This window comes from Vombatus ursinus, unplaced genomic scaffold (assembly GCF_900497805.2).
Source record: "Vombatus ursinus unplaced genomic scaffold, bare-nosed wombat genome assembly UNPS02014822.1, whole genome shotgun sequence".
In the NCBI taxonomy this organism is placed as follows: Eukaryota; Metazoa; Chordata; class Mammalia; order Diprotodontia; family Vombatidae; genus Vombatus; species Vombatus ursinus.
The window spans coordinates 2,235,171-2,256,747 of record NW_020954600.1 but is presented as its reverse complement, the minus strand read 5'-3'; positions in this window follow the sequence as shown (position 1 = coordinate 2,256,747).

Genomic DNA, 21,577 nt, shown 5'->3' with positions numbered 1-21,577 from the left:
GAGTAATTTGGGAGAGTTTGGAGGGCGGTGGTTAGAAATAAAACTAGAAAGGGAAAGAGAGGAGAACTCTGGTCCTGTTCTCTCCTGCCTCAGTCGATATTCTCTCAGGAGCCTCACGTTTAATAACCAAGAGATGCTAGAAGTCATTGGTACTCATTCTCACGGCTTCAGCCCAAGGTTCCCCATTCAGCTGGACACAGAGGGCAAAGACCAGAGAGGACGTCCGTGGGAGTCACGTGGAAGAGGGAGCACAGCGGCTCTTTCCAGCTGTTTGAAGGGTTGAGATGTCCAGGTGGGCTTAGACTTGGCTCGCTTGGCCCAGAGCGCAGTGCCTGGAAGGTGCCAAGAGACAGGTTCAGGTTTGACTTCAGGAAAAGCTTCCTGATCATTGGAAATTACCCCACATGGAATGGGCTTCCTAGAGAAGCTCAGAGGCTCCCCCTCTTTGGAGGTCTTCAGGCAGAGACTGCAGGGCTAGTTAACAGGTGGGTTGGAAGTGGGGATTCCTTTCCAGTAACAGGTGAACTAAATGGGCCCTGAGGGCTCTTCCAACTCTCAGTCAGTGATTCTATGACCCTAGGATTGAGGGCAGCCATAGTGCACAAAGCAGCAGGCCTGGAGTCAGGAAGACTCATCTTCCTGAGTTCAAATCTAGCCTTAAGACACTTACGAGCTGTGTGACCTTGGGCAAGTCACATAACCCCGTTTGCCTCAGTTTCCTCATCTGTAAAATGAACTGTTAAAGGAAATGGCAAACCACTCCAGTATCTCTGCCGAGAAAACCCCAAGTGGAGTCACAAAGCATTGGACATGACTAATCAACAAACAGGATCCGGAGTGGTATGGGGTCTTCATAACTCACTTTTAAAATTTACTATTTATTGATTTGCAACATTCTTTTCTTTTCAAATTTTGAGTCCTAAAATCTCTCCCTCCTAACCACACCTCCCCCACCCAGTGAGAAGGCAAGCAATATTATTATCAATTATACATGACTCACACACTTTTCAAAAATGTTCTTTTTTAATATTCTTAATAATTCTTAATCAATAAACACAAACATGCAAAGAACAGCAACGAAGATCATTAATGCAACCATGAGCTTTTGTCACATACGTTTTCTTTTTAAATATGTATATTAAATTTAATATAGCATTACCTTGTTAGCATCACCTCTGATGTGTTTGGTTTTATTCCTCTGTATTTTTTCTTAACTAGTGTGCCTTCTCTTTTTTTTATTTTTTCCCTTCTTTCTTTCTTCCTTTCTTCCTTCCTTCCCTTCTTTCTTTTTTGTATCTCTATTGCTTCCCACTAAAAGCCTTCCAAGTAGAAACCCTCACTTATAACAAATAAGCACACTCAAACAAAATAAATCCATCCATATAATGTGTTTGCCAAGACCTTTTCCCCCCACACTGTATTCACGTTTATTTTTTTACTTTTAGTTGCTCCCAGGAAACTAGAACACCTTAATCAGGATTTTAGTAGCAATTTGTGTAAGCAAAGTCACATTCTTTCTCTTAGTTTGGGTGTTTGGTTTTGTGGCAGGTAAAAGATGAAATGACTAAGGAAAACAAGGGTTCGATCTCCTGAGCATATCAGCTTCTTAAGCAATGCGTGCTGGGGACCAGAGCTCCTCAGCAGAAAGAGAAAGTTCTCCTGGCCCTGGTGACTTCATTTAATATGGTATATGGACCTACCCATCTCTTTCATAGATGGGCATGGTCATAGGATCAACGGAAAAGCTTTCTTTCTGAAGAAGATAAAGCATAGCCAAGGGCTTTCTAGCATCATAAGACCCGAGATCTGCAGCTGGAGGGAGACCTACGAGGCCTTCTAGGTTACTGCCTTCCTTTTACGGAGGAAGTAAACGGCCCAGCAAAGATAAGAGGCTGACCGGAAAAAAGCCAACTTTTTCAGAGTCAGAAGACAGTTTGTGGCAAAGCTTGGACTAGAATTTACCGTGATCATGATAACAAATCATTTTTGTGGTTCTTTCAGTTATGCAAAGGGCTTTCCCCAGAGCAGTTCTAGAAACTAAGTGGTCAAATCTGTCAGTCAGTGAACATTTATTAAGTGCTTACTGTGTTCCAGGCGCAGTGCTAAGTGCTGGGAATACAAAGAAAGACAAAAGATAGTCCCTGCCCCTGAGAAGCTCACAATCGAATGAAAGAAACAACAAGCAAACAATTACGTACAAACAAGCTATACATAGGGCAAATAGGAAATAATAATAGGAGAGAGGGCACTAGAATTAAGAGGGATTAAGAAAGGCTTCCCACTTGTCAAAGATGGGATTTTAGCTTGAAGGAGTAATTCTGTGGGGTTTTACTTCTAACACTATTGCTCCTGAGCCCCCACTGGTGTGCTTCCCATTAACAATTAGATAGTAGACTTAGGTAGCTTGTAGCAAAGGCATTTTACAAGTGAGGAAACAGAGCTCAGAAAGGTTCTGACTGTTAGACACCATCAGGGATCACACTTGATTCAAGGCCTCCTAATTCCAAGGCCAAAGCTCCTTCCAGTGCACTACATTGCCTATTATCTTACTTTACCCTCAGGGCATCACTATGAACTAAGCACAGGAGATATTATCTCTGTGTAACAAAGGACAAGACTAATATACAGAGAGTTTGTGTCAAGATCGTGTAGCAAATCAGTATCAAAGCTCTTCCAACCCCGTTGAGTTTGTTTTTCATTGGGTGACTTTGGTGAAGATTGCTGCCCTCCAGCCTGACAAAGCCAACCCTGTACTTACTCCCAAGATGTTCAAAGAGGCTTTCCTTGCACTAGTTCTTCAGTCTAAATTTAGAAAGAAAACCAGTTGTGAAAGAGTGAATTGAAAATCAGGACAATACAGCTTGGTTTCAGAGTCAGCTAATGCCCAGGTGTACTGGAACCTGGAGGCTGAGAGAGGCCTAGGGGGGAAATGTATAACCCCCAGGTCCAGGACTTTTCCTCTGAATATGTATATATGTGAGAGAGACAGAGATATATAGAGAGGATGAGGAAGAGGAGAAGGAGAAAAGGGGTGGGGAACACTTCACTGAGTACAAAATGATGGGGTCAGAATCATCACTAGCATTGATAAAGAAGAGTTTAAATGCAAAGTTGTAACTAGGGTGGGGTGATAGGGCATTGTTCCAAGGTATTAAAATTTAAAGGCAGCTGGATTGTGCAATGGATAGAGTGCCAGGCCTGGAGTCAGGAAGATTCATCTTCCTGAGTTCAAATACAGCCGTAGATACTTAGTAGCTGTGTGACCCTGGGCAAGTCACTTAACCCTGTTTGTCTCAGTTTCCTCATCTGTAAAATGAGCTGGAGAAGGAAATTGCAAACCACTCCAGGATCTTTGCCAAGAAAACCCCAAAATGGGGTCACAAAGAATTGGACACAACTGAAATGACTAAACAACAATAATTCAAATTTAAAGACTGCTGAGCTCACTTGTCTTCTTTCAGCAATAGAAATGAATGAATGAATGAGCCTTTTTTAAGTGCCTACTATGTGCCAAGCATTGTGCTAAGTATTAATGATACCAGTAAAAAAGAAATAACAGTCCCAGCTCTCAAGGAGGAGACATTATATAAAAGAAATCCAGCTATAGGGAAAGTGAAAAGAAAGGTCCTTAGGTTGTATTAGTAGGTGAGATGATGGTACCTGGGGTCAACAGGGCGTAAACGGTAAGGCCATCTCACTGGATGAGATAGAATTGGTGATTGCTCTCCCATAAGCCAAGTAAACAATCCAACAGTCTGGGTGGGTTCTGGATGATCTTGGGAGGGGAAAGGGACACAGTGGGAAGGGTGCCCCCAATCAGAGGGGGGTCTTCCTGCTGCCTGAACATCTAGATAGATTCTGGGACAAATGACCTTTATCATTTGATTCAGTAGGAAGAGCGTTGGCAGAGAGAACGGAGGAGCTGGGTTCAGATGCCAAATCTGATACTTTCTATTTGTGTAACCTTGGGTGACTCATTTGAACTTCTTGGGCCTCAGTTCCCTGATCTCTAAAATGAGGGGGTTGGGTAATTTGGCCTCTGAAGTTCCTTCCAGTTCTAAATCTATGATCTATGACCTAGTTAACAAGAATAATTCATGAAGATAAGAAGCTATCCCATGGCCTATTTCCCCCAACCCACATCTACGCCCCCAAATGAGCTGCTCTCTGGCCCAGCCCTACCCAATTCTCTCCCCACCCCTCCCATCTGGCCTCATGGTCTCCCGGTATCTCTGTCTCCTCCCTATAGGGCAGTATCCCAACTCTCTCTTCCCACTGGGGCTTGTGTCTCTAGGTGCAAGTTCTCTTCCCAAAGTCTCCCTCTCTCCTCCACCCCTGCTCAACTGAATTTGTCTTGGACAACTGATTTGGGCAACTTTCTGCTGCTTGCCCCAGGCTCTTGAATGACAGCTCTATTTAAAGACACATCAACAACAGAGTTGGCAGAAATAGAGTAGCCAAGGGGATGGAGTTGTCAAAGGAGGAAAATGTAGCAGGAGGGGAGTGAGGGGGTTATGGGATGCAGCCATTGATGAAGCCGTCCACCATGGAGTAGACAGGATGTCTGCTATCTGTTTGGCTCAGAGAGGAGGCCCACGAAAGAAATTATGGCTTCCCATCAATCCAACAATACCAACATTTACTAAGTGCTTACTATGTTTGGATTCCTATGCCAAATTCCTACACCAAAACACCCATGGCTGTTTCTCTTTGAAAGACTTTCACAGCCAACTCAAGAGAGGCAAAGGAAACTTTTAAGACTTCATAGAAAGCATTTCAAATCACAGCTGCCCTAGCCTAGTCAACTTCTGAACAGGTTCATGGAATAGGACCGTTTGAAAGAAAGGCCAGGTCTCCAGATTTAGGAAGAGGTGTTTGCTCATGCCTGCTCATGTCTGCATTGGCGGCTCTGTCCTGTGTTGTCTATGGGAAGCCTTATGTGATGCCGGAATAAACCCTACATTAGCAGCTTTAAATCACCTGTCCAGTCTGGGACTAAGCCACTTTTAGCCCCACTGGACCACTTGTGAGCCTGGTAACACGAACACTTTCCTTACCCTCTTCTTAACGTTGGGTAGCAAATTCATGCAAGTGAATCACCTGGGATTAGGTGGCTCCGGGCATGAACAGAAGCCTGATTGTTCCCAGATTCTCTGGGAATTTCACAACTCCATGGCTTGCTGTCCAGGGACTCTCAATGGGCTAAAAGTGATAAGTCTGTTGTACTTTCTTCAGTTTTTGTCCTGGCTTGTTTGGGTGTGTAACTATTGGCCTGTTCTGTGCTTAAAGATAGAAAGGCCTAAAGAGTAGGATTGATCTTAAAACCAGTAAGTCCTCCATGATAAAGGGGTGTGTGACCAGAAGATCATCTTTGGGATCCCCCAGAAGCATTTGACCTCCTGCTCAGCAGATCCTCTTGGTCATTTTGGAGTGTTTGACCAAAATTGGTCAATGGACCCTCTAGTCTGAGAATAATTGACCTCAAGAAAAACTGATTCTTGAGCAATGGGTCACAAGGCCTTTGTGTTGGGAAGAAGAGACCAGATTCACTGTTATAAGGGTAGCGCTGGATTCTGGCTTTTGTCAGTCAGTGAGCTGGGATAAACAACTCCTTTGCTGTGCAGGTAAGGTGAGTACTGAGTGTTCACCTTGGGACAAATTGCAGGAATCTCAAACTGGGAAGCAGCATATAAAATTCATCCATCCCTGAAAAAGCCAACCTTTCAATCTTTCTCACTAGAGAAATGAAACATGAGAATTGTTGGCCAAAATGACTTGGCAAAACTTTTTTCAAAGGATCCATGTTTAATCTAAGTTAAAAGTACACTCTATGGATTTTTGGTTGTATAAATGAATGTTCCCCTCAATGGAAATGTGTCTTGTCTTTCCTGTGAGTCTCTAGTCTATCTGTTCAGTGAAAAGGTATTCAATCCTTAAACAGAATTGAAGCCAGATTAAAAGTTTTATCTCAGGAAGAAAAAAAAAATTTGTCTCCATGACCCCAACAGCAGAGAAGGAAAAAAAAAATGTGAGTTTATAGTTTGAAGTTTCAAAGCTAAACTTTATCTTGTGCTTAAGAATGGCCTTGCATGAAGGTATTATCTTACCTCTTCTCTCCAGCTAGAAAAACAAAAAGTCTTGTTTATATCGAGGGAAGGAATTAAGAAATAAGCAAAAATTAATTTTAAGAGTTTGGCTACCAGATCACAGTAGGCTTCTTGGAATGATTTGGCAGAATTTAACCACCCAGCTAACTTTGAAACAGTCACCTATAAGGAATTGGACCATATCACACATCTGCAGGTTCTTAAGTTAGCAACCAAACTGGAAATCTTTTACACAGCAAAATGAGGCACTGCCTATAAACCTGAAAGTTTCAGCTCTGATGGGGCTAATTTGCAAGAGATTCAGTGGAGGAAACTAGATCTGGAAACAATTTAAAATGTGAACTTTCCTTTTTTTTTTAATAAGTTATTATTGGCATTTTCCATTTTGAAACATGAGCTTTCAGTCAAAGAAATCTGAAGTTAAGGAATTAACAGTATTAGAAAGAAAGAGAAATACTGAATCAATATAAAAATACAGTTAAGATCAATTTGGATTAATTAGGGTTAGTATTGAAAAAAAGAAATTAAAGATAATTTACAGGGACCTTGTAGACTGGAGGCTCAATTAAAAGGCAATGAAGGGTGTATGCTATTGAAAGTAAAAATTCTGAAACACAGTGGTGCTGCCTCACCTAGAGGCCGGGAGAGAGATCTCAATTCCTGATTCCCCACTAGGGTGAAAATGGAACTTGTGATTTTTCACTCAAGCAGGGACCCATATAAGGTCCTTATTTTTACTAGCTATCAGGCTCTCCATTAAGGACCAACTTAGAAGAAGAAAAAAAAAGGCATAGAAAAAAAAAAGCCAAGATTTCACAAAGTGTTGCAGAAAGATTAAGAAAGTTTTTTAAACCACACTGAGATAAAAGGAACACAGCAAGATTGCCAGGAAGCTGTAAACTCCCCTTGGAGAAATGTTTATTTCTTCCTTAGGAAGTTGGAGATTGGGGATTGCTAATAATTTCCAATCTTAATTTCAAGGATAACTAGTATCTGGCCTCAGATACTGCCTAGCTATGTGATTGCTTGCCTCGGTTTCCTCATCTGTAATATGAGTTGGAGAAAGAAATAGCAAACCACTCCATTGTCTTTGCCAAGAAAACCCCAAATGGGGTCACAAAAATAATTGGGAAAAATGATTATTATAGATAAAATATGTAATACAACCTATTATGTTATATTATTATTATTTGCAGCATAATTGATCTGTGCTCCCAAAAGTAACTATTGGTGCCACATCTTTGTAGCCGTGAGAGCAAAAGGAATAACTACTCTCTTCTGGTTTCTGGATCTACCAATTTTGGCATTTAATACTAGTTGGTATAGAATACCAAAATTGGTAAATTGGTGGATAAATAGAATGCTTTTTTCATGTGGCTGACTCAGATGCCTTGCACTGTATTTAGACTGACAATAGGTTTTGTGATCATGTTTTAAGTCCATGGAATTGTTTTATTAGTAATTTATTTTAAGTTTTCAGCATTCGCTTTCATAAGCTTTTGAGCATGTAATCTGATGTAGGGTCTACATATACATTCCTGTTAAACATATTTTCGCATTAGTCATGTTGTAAGGAAGAATTAGAACCAATAGGAGGAACCACAAGGAAGAAGAAACAAAACAAAACAGAAGAAAAAAAAGAGCAGAGAGTATGCTTCCATCTGCATTCAGACTCCATAGTTCTTTCTCTGGATGTGGATAGCATTTTCCATCATGAGTCTTTTGGAGAAGTCTTAGATCCTTGCATTGCTGACAAGGGCTAAGTCTATCAACATTAGTTATCAACCAATGTGGCTATTACTGTATACAATGTTCTCCTGGTTCTGCTCACTTCACTCAGCATCAGTCCATGCAAGTCTTTCCAGGTTTTTCTGAAGTCTGCCTGTTCATCATTACTGATAGCACAATAGTATTCCATTATAGTCATATACCACAACTTGTTCAGCCATTCCCCAATTGATGGGCATCCCCTCAATTTCCAATTTTTTGCCACCACAGAAAGAGCTGCTATAAACATTTTTGTACATTTGGATCCTTTTCCCATTTTTATGATCTCTTTGGGATACAGCCCTAGAAGTGGTATTGCTGGGCCAAAGGGAATACAAATTTTTATTTGGGCATAGTTCCAAATTGCTCTCCAGAATGATTGGATCAGTTCACAACTCCACCAACAATGTATTAATGTTCCAATTTTCCCATATCTTCTCCAACATTTGTCATTTTCCTTTTTTGTCACGTTAGCCAACCTGATAGGTATGATGTGATATCTCAAAGTTGTTTTGATTTGCATTTCTCTAATCAATAGTGATTTAGAGCATTTTTTCATATGATTATAGATAGCTTTAATTTTTTCATCTGAAAACTGCCTGTTAATATCTTCTGACCATTTGTCAATTGGAGAATAACTTGTATTCTTACAAATTTGACTTAGTTCCCTATGTATTTTAGAAATGAGGCCCTTATCAGAGACACTGGTTGTAAAAATTCTTTCCTAGTTTTTTGCTTCCCTCCTAATCTTGGTTGCATTGGCTTTGTTTGTGCAAAAACTTTTCAATGTAATGTAATCAGAATTATCCATTTTGCATTTCATAATGTTCTCTATCTCTTGTTTGGTCATAAATTCTTCTGTTCTCCATAAATCTGATAGGCAAACTATTCCTTGCTCTCCCCATTTGCTTATAGTATCAGCCTTTATATCTAAATCATGCACCCATTTTGACTTTATTTTGGCATATGGTGTAAGATTTTGGTGTATGCCTAGTTTCTGCCATACTCTTTTCCAGTTTTCCCAGCAGTTTTTGTCAAATAATGAGTTCTTATCCCAGAAGCTGGGGCCTTTGGGCTTATCAAACAGTAGATTACTATAGTCATTGACTACTGTTTCTTGTGTACCTAACCTATTCCACTGATCTATGTTAGGATTTTTAACAGTCTTTTTTGCATTGTTATTTTGGAAAGTAAAATAGATTACAAGTGATTTTAATTTTGGAATAACATATGGTGGGACTCATTTGTAACAGGAGAATAGATCTGAAGGTCTCAATGCTGTGATTGTGAGTTGTACACTTGAGTTATTATTAGAGACTTTTGTCTGGAATTCAAAATGTTCTGATTAATGACTGTCTTAAGCATTCAAATATATATGCTCTGGTTCACAGGTAGGGAACCTGTGGCCTGGAGGCCACATGTGGCCTTCTAGGTCATTGGGTGAGGCCTTTTGATTGAGTCCAAGTTTTACAGAACAAATCCTTTTATGAAGGGGATTTGTCCTGTGAAGTTTGGATTCAGTCAAAGGGCTTCACTTGAGGATCTAGAGGGCCACGTGTGGTCTAGAGGCCTCAGGTTCCCCACCCCTGCCTGATTAGTTTAAAACACACACACACACACATACACACACACACACACATACACACACACATATATACACACACACACACACACACCACACACCCATAGTGAATTTGGGACTGGTAAATAAATAAATAAAAAGCTTTGAGAAGTTGGACATAACGTGAAACCTCAGGAATCCACATAGTCTGTTCAAATAACCTTGTCTTTGGCCTGGTTATTCCTGGATGTTTGTGGCTGAGCAGAGTGTAGCCCCAGGCAAATGTCCCAAGAACCCTTCTTACTGAGGTGAAATGACATTCCAATATGGGAGAAGTGTGAAGGCCCCTCCTAGAATGAATGTCAATCAGTTCTCTGGAAAGTCAAAAGCTAAATGAAAATTCAGGCCATAGACAAGCCTTGGCACCTTTGCTTGGCAGAATGCCCAAAGCTTTCAAGAAAGGATTTTTCGGAGGGTACAATCTGAGGCCATCTTGGGACTGAACTACTAGGCAATTTAGAGAACAGAGACCCAGGCTGACTCCTTAGCCAAGCTCTGTGGCCTTTTTAGAGCATCAGGAGGAATAATTATGACTTAATTTGATTTTTCCCCCAGTTTCTATCGGCCATTCTAGAAAACTGTGCTTTTCTACAAGGTTTGTTTTTGGTATTCCTTACCTTTCCCATTAGATTGGGAAGCAGAGATTAGCTTTTGCTTCTCTTTGTACTTATTCTCAACGTTTAGCACAGTGCCTTAGTAAATGCTCATTGACTAGCTGACAGGTTGACATAATACACTTTAATAAAGGGGGGAGGGGAAAATTGGTGTCATTGGTATTTACTGGTTTTGCTTGGGGGGGGGGGCAGGGAATGGCTGAAATTTTTCTCCAATAGCCCAACAATATTATTTTACTGGCTTCATTTGTTAGGCATGTAATGTTGCGAAAACAGTCCAAACCGAAAGACAGCTAGGTAGTCTAGTGGATGGGATGCTAAAATTGAGATCAGCAAGACCCGAGTTCAGATCCAGATGATTGCTAGCAATGTGACACTGGTCAAGAGAGCTAACCTCTCTCAGCCTCAGTTTCTCTGTTGGTGAAATGTGGATAATAACAGCATCTACTTGACACTGGCCAAGAGAGCTAATCTCTCTCAGTCTCAGTTTCTGTGTTAGTAAAATGTGGTAAAATGCTAATAATAGCATCTACTTTCCAGGGTTGGTAGTAGGATTAAATTCATAAAGTGCTTTACAAACCCAAAAAAGTTTTAGAAATGTTGGCATGTTAGCCATTAAGACAAAGAGATCTCCATACATGACGGCAGTGATGGTGAGGTGTTGGTTATCATACAAGTTGGTTTTATTCAAATGACTAAATGCTATAATGATCAATGTGTTCTGGTTTAAAAGGATGTGTGTTTTTAGGATGAATTGGAATTCACCCCACTGCTAACACAGGAGACTTCAACATTATTTCAAATTAAACAGCTAAAAGATTTTCATAGTTATATTATTCACTCTTTTAACCAGGAGAATAGCTGTTGGAACCAGGCTCTTCAATGCTGAGTTCATGGACACTGAGCTGTAAAAGGACTTTGGAACCCATGGAGTTAGAGGCAAAAGGACCCAGCCACTGAACTAGTAGCCTGTGCCCTGGCCAGAGGAGAGGATGTGCAGCTCCAGGGCAACTACACTCTACCTTGTGGTGGTATGGCTTCCATGTCTGGGACAAAAGATTGTACATTAATCCCTGATGAGAAAGAGACCTTTCTGAGGAGAATTGTGAAAGGTTTAATTGTGAATGTGAGATGCGTTGGTAATGATACATTATGTAACTAAATGTTGGAATAGCAGGAAACATTTATCACGTTTCTTTACCTGCTGCTTCCTACCTCAGTAGCCAGACACATAATCTTTAAGAAAGTGTTTGTTAAACTTGCACACGGATTACACAACACCTGTAATGATTGGGCAGGTCATTGCCCTTGATGACCATACTTTCTGTACAATAAAGTCACTGCATGGGGTAGTAGATTTATTTAACCAGGGTTCCTAGTACTGCTGTTCTGAGATAGAACACAATGCTATCTTATTACAGAATCTAGATTTAGGAAAGAAGATAGATACTTACAAATGCTATGCTAGGGATTTTTAAATGACCTTTTTAATAATCTATGGGGCTCTAAGACTATAGCTATCTGATTTGACACTACTTGACCGGACTTAATAAGCACCTAAGTAGCCTTACTATCTAGGAGAGGCAAGCAAGATTTTATCAGATACCTCTGTGATAATAATAACACTGCAGTTTCAGTATAGAGCCTACATAAAGACTTAGAAAGAGACCCCTGATTAATATAATTAGGAAAGCCACCGTTGTTACGATGCGAGCCTAATGAATCAGCTCCAGATGGGTTTGGGAGAGCTCCCCGTAATTTCTTCACTAGGTATCCATATAGAGCAGGGATGGTCTTTTGCCTTTCTTTGTATTCCCAGTGCTTAGCACAGTACCCAGCACATAGTAGGCACTTAATCAATGTTTATTGACTGACCGACTCTCTTCAATAATGAGAGAATTTCTAACAAGCTGAGACACTCCAGTTCCAGTGGGACGGAGCAATGCTCCAAGGTCCAGAATTTCTTGAAGACCCAGCTGTGGGCCAAACATTGTGACCTCACTCATTGAGGCTAGCCAGGGAATTCAAAGAATCAAGAATTCCTTCTGACCTCCAGCCATGGAGTTATACCTGCAAGTTCTCAGGCTGGAAATACAGGGCAGCCTCTACTAGCAGTATATCTCCCATGCCTCTGGCTTCATGCAAGGAGCCTAGGCCCTGACTCAGGGACTCCAGGAAGGATGTATGTGGGATTGAGTAGCCCACTGGGATGTGTGGGAGCTCAACCCCCCAGGGGAGCCTAGTAAGTACTCCTGGAATAATGTCAGCTATTTGGTCTAGAATAGGGAATTGATGGATTTTCTGACCTTTACCATTATCCAGTTGCAGTATGCACATAAATTTAAGATGAGAATGCATTTGCTGTTCTTGATAAGACCTGTTGGATGGAATAAATGGAAAACAGCAAGAGGGCTCTCCCGATGAGTTATAGCTTTATTGGAAGAATCTGCCTAAGGATTCCAAATGCCTGTCCTGTAATACCTAAAGGGATGAGCTGACCAGCAGAAGAAAGTTTCAGTTACCTCAGTTAATCGGCAGTCTTCTGGCTATTTACTCTTCGGGAGATTAAAGGGAAGGGAATAAGTATTAAGTGCCTACTATGTACCAGGCACTGTGCTAAGCACTTTACAAATATTAATTCATTTGATCCTCATGACAACTCTGGAAAGTATATGCTATTATTATCTCTGTTTTACAGTTTGGGGAAACTGAGCCAGACAGGTTTTTTTTTTTTTTTTTGGTTTTTTGTTTTGTTTTGTTTGTTTCTTTGTTTTTGTCTTGTTTTGTTTTCCAGGTTCACAGAGACAGTAAGTGCCTGAGGTCGTATTTGAACTCAGGTCTTCTAGACTCCAGGTATGAGTGCTATATCCACCAGCTAGTTGACACAAAGGGTGATCTAGAGATACAAATGTATTTGAACCCTGGATCTTATCTCCACTCACTGTGTTGTAGGAGTGAGAACTCAGAGAGAATCTCGCCCACCATGAGCTCTTTGAGACCAGGAGCCCAAAAGTGGGTAGCCAAACTGCAAACCAAGATTTCAAGATTTGTCAGCACACATGGAAGACAGCTCAGACTGGGATCAGCCTCAATTTTTTAGGGCACAGATTGAGTTTCTGGAGCTTTTTCGACTCCCTTAGAGCACATAGTCAATGGGTGGCATTCCCCGACAGGAAGGAAACGGGCTAAGTGTAGTTTGGGGGTCACAGGAGTTGTTGATATAAGATCTGATCTTTGGGTAGGACAATGATTTCTCTACAATAGTGGAGGCTTCCTTCGAAATAGAATCAGCCTGGCTCCTTGGTTGTGGCCCATAAGGAGGGGGTTAAAATACAGCCTGAAGGTCTCTTGCTGATAAAACCTCGGTTTCTTCAGTCTCCGATGTTTCTTTATCAGGGGAGATGTTTTCCCCAAACTCTCAGAACATCTTCCTCTTCCACAACATCTCATTGTGTTCTGTACCCCAATTCAAAGCAATGCCCCAGTTCTATTATGTAGCTTGGCATTGTGTGATAGGATATAAGGAGAAGAGCTAACATTTTATATCACTGTAAGGTTTACAAAATTCTCCATGTCGACTCATTTGAGTCACCCCCCACCCCATTAGACTGTGAGCTCTTTGAGGGTAGGGACTATCTTTTCCCTTTCTTTGCATCCCAGTGCTTAGCATAGTGTCTGGCACATTTGACCTCATTTGGGGTTTTCTTGGCAAAGATACTGGAGTGGTTTATTTCCTTTACCAGCTCATTTTACAGTTGAGGAAACAGAGGCAGACAGGGTTAAATGACTTGCCCAGGATCACACAGCTAGTAAGTAGATGAGTCTTCCTGATTCCAGGCCTGGTGCTCTATCCTCTGCACCACCTAGCTACCCAAAGTATATTTTAAAATATCCTTTTTAGGAAAACTGAAAACGTTAAGAAATATTTTCCTCTAAAGCCTTTTCCAAAGTTTTTGGAAAAGCCACTTGGAAAGGTGGGTGATAGTGAAGGTCTTCCTATGGGAGCTGGCACTCCGGTCATTGATTTCCCCACCCCTCAATTGACTTGATTTCCCCACCTCTCAATTGACTAACCCAAGACTCGCCCCACCCTGCCCTCCACTGAGAAAAGATTAAGACATCCATCCAGGGAGGAGTTACCTTTATTTGCTCCAGCTAGGAGGGAGTGATCCAGGCGGCGATGGGATGGTGATGTGGTTACTCAGCTCTTCTGGAATTCTAACCCAAGCTGTCTTGTTATACATTGTGATTTTCTTCTTCTGGATTGTTCTGAATGTTACCTGAAATCCTCTTGGGGCAAAGAGTCATGAAAGAGACCAACCATAGGGGACCCTGCCTCTCTCTCTTTCTGCCAAAAATGCTTAGATATTAGATTAATAATGATTAATAATTAGATGAATAATAAAATTGTTTCTGAAAAACTGAAGTCTAAAAATTTAGAGCACAATATTAGCATTAATATTTATTTTTCTTTGACAACTGCAAGCTCTGTGTTAAATACAAGGGATACAAGAACAAAAGTTCCTGCCCTCAGGGAGCTTACATCCTACTACCTCTTGAAGTAGTAAAGAAAGTATTGACCCAGAATATCAGAAAAGTCCCCAAACCACTGAATCTACAGTCCAAAGAGGTATGTCAGAAAGTGGACCTCAGTTTCTTCATCTGTAAAATGAGGCAGCTGGAAGAGAGGGCCTCAAAGGTCTCTGACAATTCTAAAGCCTCCCATTCTAAGACAGCAGCTCTCTATAAATAGAGTGAAGTTGGTATGATTTCTCAAGCCAACAATCCACGTAGAGGTTTGCTTCTTTGGCAAAACAGAAATTCCCCACAAGGAACACAGACTGAAGTCTCTCTGCTTCCACACACCTTTCAGTGGAAATTATTTTAATTAAGCCAGGGCTATGACTATTATTGATTTGATCCCCTCAAGATGCCCCTGGGTCAATTAGCATGAAAGGTGTGCTCAACTCTTTGAGATAAATTCAGTTGTAGGGAGAGATTTTCTTGGAGACACCAAGCCCCCAGAGATACTGTCTAGTGGAAAAGGGACAAAGATCCCAAGATAGCAAGAGTCCACTGGGAGAGGGGAGAAGATGGGGCTAAGCCAGAAATGGACGGGGTGCAGCCAAAGATGGAGAGGGGTGGAATAGGCTAACCTCTTATTCTAATGGATTCTTCTTGCTAACCAGCTCAATCATTTCTGTCTGCTTCATGAGTACAAGTGTAGCCAGCACCTCCTAAATTTCTGCACCTTGATACAAAGCTCTAGCAGTCCCACTCTAGTGACAGCTCTCAAGTCAATACTGGCAGGGGTCCTCAGATTTCTAAGGGGCTCTAGCACCTTCCCTCATTTCTTCTTCATAAGTATGGAAGCCACCATGGTGAGGGATTGGGGTTTTGAATTTATTATTATATTAACAGCAGTCCAAGTGAAAGGGGATAAAAGCCTCAGTTGGGGAGGTAGCAGTACGGGTAGAGAAAAGGGGATGTATGCATGAGATGTGAAGGCAGACTTGACGTGAATTGCCAAGTGTTTTGTATATAGTAGGCACTTAATAAATGTTTGCTCAATTAATTTGACTTCAGTTGATTGTTGTGGAGGATGAAGGAGCACCCTTCTTAGGTATCTTCTGTAAAGTGGGAGTCAGTACGATGTGCCCTAGACAGAGGTTCCCAAAGTGGGTGATATCTCTACCTGGGGGACATAGGAATGATGCGGGGGTGGTAGTAGCCTCAGGTGCAATTGGGGGACATTGAATTAAAATAAGGCGGCAGTGGAAGCATGAGGAAAGAAGAAAAGAGAAGAAAAATTTGAAAAACTTTGTACATGTTCCATCTGTTGTGTAACAGACTTAAAGCCATAGTGATTACGTTATTTTCCAAATAAACTCACAAAATGCAAGTTATAACTGATCAGTGGTCAAGTCCACCAATAGGTCTTAACAAGCAAGTGTTGGCAGGCGAGCATGTGACTCAAGCATTGTCAGGAAGTCCAGCATGCATCGGCAAGAGTATGTGTGTGTAATGACTTGTTTACAATATGATACTATACAGTTACATGACACAACATTGCATCATCAAAATTTCAATGCAGGAAAAAAAACCCACAATTTTGCAATAAACTGTTAAATTTAAGATGTGTCATTTTTTTAAAAAAAATTATATTTTCTTAAATGACACAAATTTTAAAAAAACATTAAAGGGTTAAAGAAAGTAGATTTCTAGGGGGGTGATTAATAATTTTTTTTTTAAAGGGAGCCATAGGCCAAATAAGTTTGGGAACCTCTGTCCTAGAAGATGCTTTAAGTTAACATTCTGAAGTGGAGGAAAGAAGGGGGAAGAACCAGTATAACTCAATAGGACAAGAGGGGAGGAGGAGCCTGAAGGGTATTAAGAAAGGTTCAGGTCTTCAATGACAAACAAAAAGTCACCAGTTAAGTTAGCATTCCTCTCCTACTTTCTCCGGAGAAAAAAAGATATAGAGTAAATATAATAGTAATAATGATAATAATGACAAGTATTTATGTTTTATAAATATTATCACATTGGATTCTACCAACAACCCCAGGAGGCAGACACTATTATTATCCCTATTTTACAGTTGAGAAAACTTAGACATTGTACAGAGTTTAAGTAACTTGGCCAGGGCCACACAACAAGTAAGTGTCTGAGGTCAAATATTGAACTCAGTGTGAACTGATCCAACCATTCTGGAGAGCAATTTGGAACTATGCCCAAAGGGCTACAAAAATGTTCATACCCTTTGACCCAGCAATGCCACTACTAGGTCTGTCCCAAAGAAATCATAAAAAAGGGAGAAGGACCCACATGTACAAAAATATTTATAGCAGCTCTTTCTGTGGTGGCAAAGAATTGGAAACTGAGGAGATACCCATTAATTGGGGAATGACTGAACAAGTTGTGGTATATGAATGTAATGGAATACTATTGTGCTATAAGAAATGATGAGCAGGTGGACTTCAGAAAAACCTGGAAAGACTTGTATGGTCTGATGCTGAGTGAAGTGAGCAAAGCCAGGAGAACGTTGTACACAATAACAGCCATGTTGTTCGATGACTAATGTTGATAGACTTAGCTGTTCTCACCAATGCAAGGATCTAAGACATCTCCAAAAGTCTCATGATGGAAAATGCTATCCATATCCAGAGAAAGAACTATGGAGTTTGAATGCAGATGGAAGCATACTATTTGCTCTCCTTTTCTTTTGTTGTTTTGTATTGTTTCTTCTTCCTCATGGTTCTTCCCTTTAGTACTAATTCTTCTTTACATCATGACTAACGTGAAATTATACTTAATATGAATGTATATGTAGAGCCTATATCAGATTGCCCGCCATCTTGGGGAGGAGGGAGGAGAGGGAGGGGAGAAAATTTGAAATTCAAAATCTTATGAAAGTGAATGTTGAAAACTAAAAATAAGTTAATTAATTATTAAAAAATTTTTTTTAAAAAAATTGAATTCAGGCCTTCCTGAATTCCTAGGGCAACTAGATGGCACTGCAGCGGATAAAGTGTCAGGCCTGGAGTCAGAAAAACTCATCAAACACTTACTAGTTGTGTGACCCTGGGCAAGACATTTAGTTTCCTCTGAGTATATTCAGAGGTTTGCTGGTAAATGTTTAACAACCAGACCCCTGGAGGCAGGAGGAGGGAAAATGTACAAATGACATATTCAAATTTAATCTGCATTACTAACATTTTCTCCATCACATTCTCAAGTCTAGACAATTAAGAAAATCAAGCTTTTATTCGTAATGTTGGCCCATTTCCAAAGTATAACTATTCACACTGAAAGTTTAATAATCACTCTTGTGAGCCCTATGAGCTGGTTCTGGCACACCCTTGTGTATGTATTAAGGTAGCCCAATTATCCACCCACAATCAGCAAATTCATAGGTTAACATGGTATAATGATTATTATTGTTGTTATTATTGTTGAGTCACGTCCAATTCTCTGTGACCCCATTTTGGGGTTTTCTCGACAAAAATATTGGAGTATTCTGCCATTTCCTTCTCCAGTTCATTTTACAGATGAGGAAACTGAGGCAAACTGAGTTAAGCAACTTGCCCAGGGTCACACAGCTAGGAAATGTCTGAGGCTAGATTTGAACTCCAATCTTCCTAACTCCAGGCCCAGTGCTCTATCCACTGAGCCACCAAGCTGCTCTTATTATTATTAATAATTGTATATTTATATGATATTAACAACAATGGTTATGTTATTATATCATATTAACCCACCAACCTATTAATAATTTTATATTAATTTATATAATATTAACAATTGTTATTATTATACTTTGTTAACCCATAAACCTATTAATAATTTATAGTGATTTATATATTAATGATAATTATTGTATTATTAAGTATTATTATACCATATTAACCCATCAACCTATTCAATAATACTTATTATTATTGTTATTATTAACATTTATATCTTGTTTTAAGGTTTGCAAAACTGTTTTACATGTGCCATCAGTTGATAGTGACTAGGCCTTCCATTGACTAGAGGGCTGGATGGCTGTGTTGGCCAAGTCATTCTAGATTGCCAAACAGCTATTGCACATAGGACCTGGTTCCTTTTTCAGTAGAAAGTTCTCTAGGTATGATTGCTGAATTCTATCTTCTTGCTTTTACCCTGCAAAAAGTTGTTTTCTCCTTCCCCTTGGGGATGGATGGTTTGGAAAGATTTCTGTAGCTGCTGATTTACATTAAATTAGAGTTATATCTATCCCAACCAGTTAAAAGCTGATCCACCACTCAACACTGAGCTACCCTTTCCTCCTCTCCCCAACCAGAAGCATCTGCCACTGACGAATTATACAAGGTATTGATTTAACCCACCACATGGACGGTGTCTGAGTCAAGCTAAGTCAACAAGTCACATTCACCAGCATTATTAAGGTGGCAGGCATTGTGCTAAATATAGGAGGTACAAATATGCAAAAAAGAAAGTCATCCCTGTTCTCAAGGGGCTACTTTCTTTTTTTTATGGTTAAATATATATTTTTTGTTTTTTATTAATTTTTTTTATTTATCAATAATCACTTCCATATGCTTTTAAGTTTAAAATTTTTCTCCTCCTTCCTCCCCACCACCCTCTCCAAGACGGCGCACAATCTGATATAGGCTACACATGTACATTCATATTAAACATATTTTCACATTAACGATGTTGTAAGTAGAAATTAAAATCAATAGGAGGAACCATCAGAAAGAAGAAACAAAACCCAACAGAAGAGAAAAAAAATAACAATTCTGCTTCCATAGTTCTTTCTTTGGGTGTGGATAGCATTTTCCATCACAAGGCCTCTGGAAATGTCTTAGATCCTTGTATTGCCAGGAAGGATTAAGTTTTTCAATATTAGTCAGCACACAACATGAGTGTTATTGTGTACAATGTTCTCTTGGTTCTGCTCACTTCACTCAGCATCAGATCATACAAGTCTTTCCAGGTTTTTCTGAAGTCAACCTGTTCATCATTTCTTATAGCACAATAGTATTCCATCACATTCATATACCACAACTTGCTCAGCCATTCCCCAATTGATGGGCATCCTCTCAATTTCCAATTCTTTGCCACCACAGAAAGAGTTGCTATGAATATTTTTGTACATGTAGGTCCTTTTCCCATCTGTGTGATCTCTTTGGGATATAGCCCTAGAAGTGCTATTGCTGGGTCAAAGGGTATGCACATTTTTATAGCCCTTTGGGCATAGTTCCAAATTGCTCTCCAAAATGGTTGGATCATTTCACAACTCCACCAACAATGCATTAGTGTTCCAATTTTCCCACATCTTCTCCAACATTGATCATTTTCCTGTTTTGTCATGTTGGCCATTCTGATGGGTGTGATGTGGTATCTCAGAGTTGTTTTGATTTGCATTTCTGTAATCAATAGTGATTTAGAGCATTTTTTCATATGACTATAGATGGCTTTAATTTCTTCATCTGAGAACTGTCTGTTCATATCTTTTGACCACTTATCAATTGGGGAATGGCTTGTATTCTTACAAATTTGACTTAATTCTCTATATATTTTAGAAATGAGGCCCTTATCAGAGAGACTGGTTGTAAAAATTCTTTCCCAATTTTCTACCTTCCTTCTAATCTTAGTTGCATTGGCTTTGTGCAAAAACTTTTCAACTTAATGTGATCAAAATTATCTGTCTTGCTTTTTGTAATGTTCTCTATCTCCTGTTTGGTCATGAATTCTTCTGTTCTCCATAGATCTGACAGGTAAACTATTCCTTGCTCTCTCAGTTTGCTTCTAGTATCAGCCTTTATATCTAAGTCATGTACCCATTTTGACTTTATTTTGGTATATGGTGTGAGATTTTGGTCTATGCCTAGTTTCTGCTATACTCTTTTCCAGTTTTCCCAGCAGTTTTTTTCAAAGAGTGGGTTCTTATCCCAGAAGCTGGGGTCTTTGGGTTTATCAAATAATATATTACTATAGTCATTGACTACTGTGTCTTGCATACTTAACCTATTCCACTGATCCACCACTCTATTTCTTAGACAGTACCAAGCAGTTTTAATGATTGCTGCTTTATAATACAATTTAAGACCTGGAATGGCTAGGCCACCTTCCCCTGCATTTCTTTTCATTAGTTCTGTTGATATTCTGGACCTTTTGTTCTTCCAAATGAATCTTGTTATTATTTTTTCCAACTCTATCAAATAATTTGTTGGTAGTTTGATTGGTATGGCACTGAATAAGTAAATTAGCTTAGGTAGAATTGTCATTTTTATTATATTAGCTCAGCCTACCCATGAGCAGCTGATGTTTTTCCAACTATTTAGATCTGATTTTATTTGCGTGAAAAGTGTTTTGTAATTGTGTTCATAGAGTTCATGGGTTTGTTTCAGGAAGTAGACTCCTAAATATTTTATAATGTCTACAGTAAGCTTAAATGGAATTTCTCTTTCTATTTCTTGCTGTTGGGCTTTGTTGGTAATATATAGAAATGCCGATGATTCATGTGGGTTTATTTTATAGCCTGAAACTTTGCTGAAGTTGTTTATTATTTCAGGTCGTTTTTCACTTGATTCTCTGGGATTCTTTAGGTATAACATCATGTAATCTGCAAAGAGTGATAGCTTTGTTTCTTCTTTGCCTATTCTAATGCCTTCAATGTCTTTTTCTTCTTTTATTGCTAAAGCTAACGTTTCCAGTACTATGTTGAATAACAGTGGTGATAATGGACATCCTTGTTTCACCCCTGATCTTATTGGAAATGCTTCTAGCTTGTCCCCATTACATATTATGCTTCCTGAAGGTTTTAGATAGATGCTATTTATTATTTTAAGGAAGACTCCATTCATACCTATGCTCTCTAGTGTTTTTAATAGGAATGGGTGTTGTATTTTGTCAAAAGCTTTTTCTGCATCTATTGAGATGATCGTGTGGTTTCTGTTAGTTTTGGTGCTGATATGATG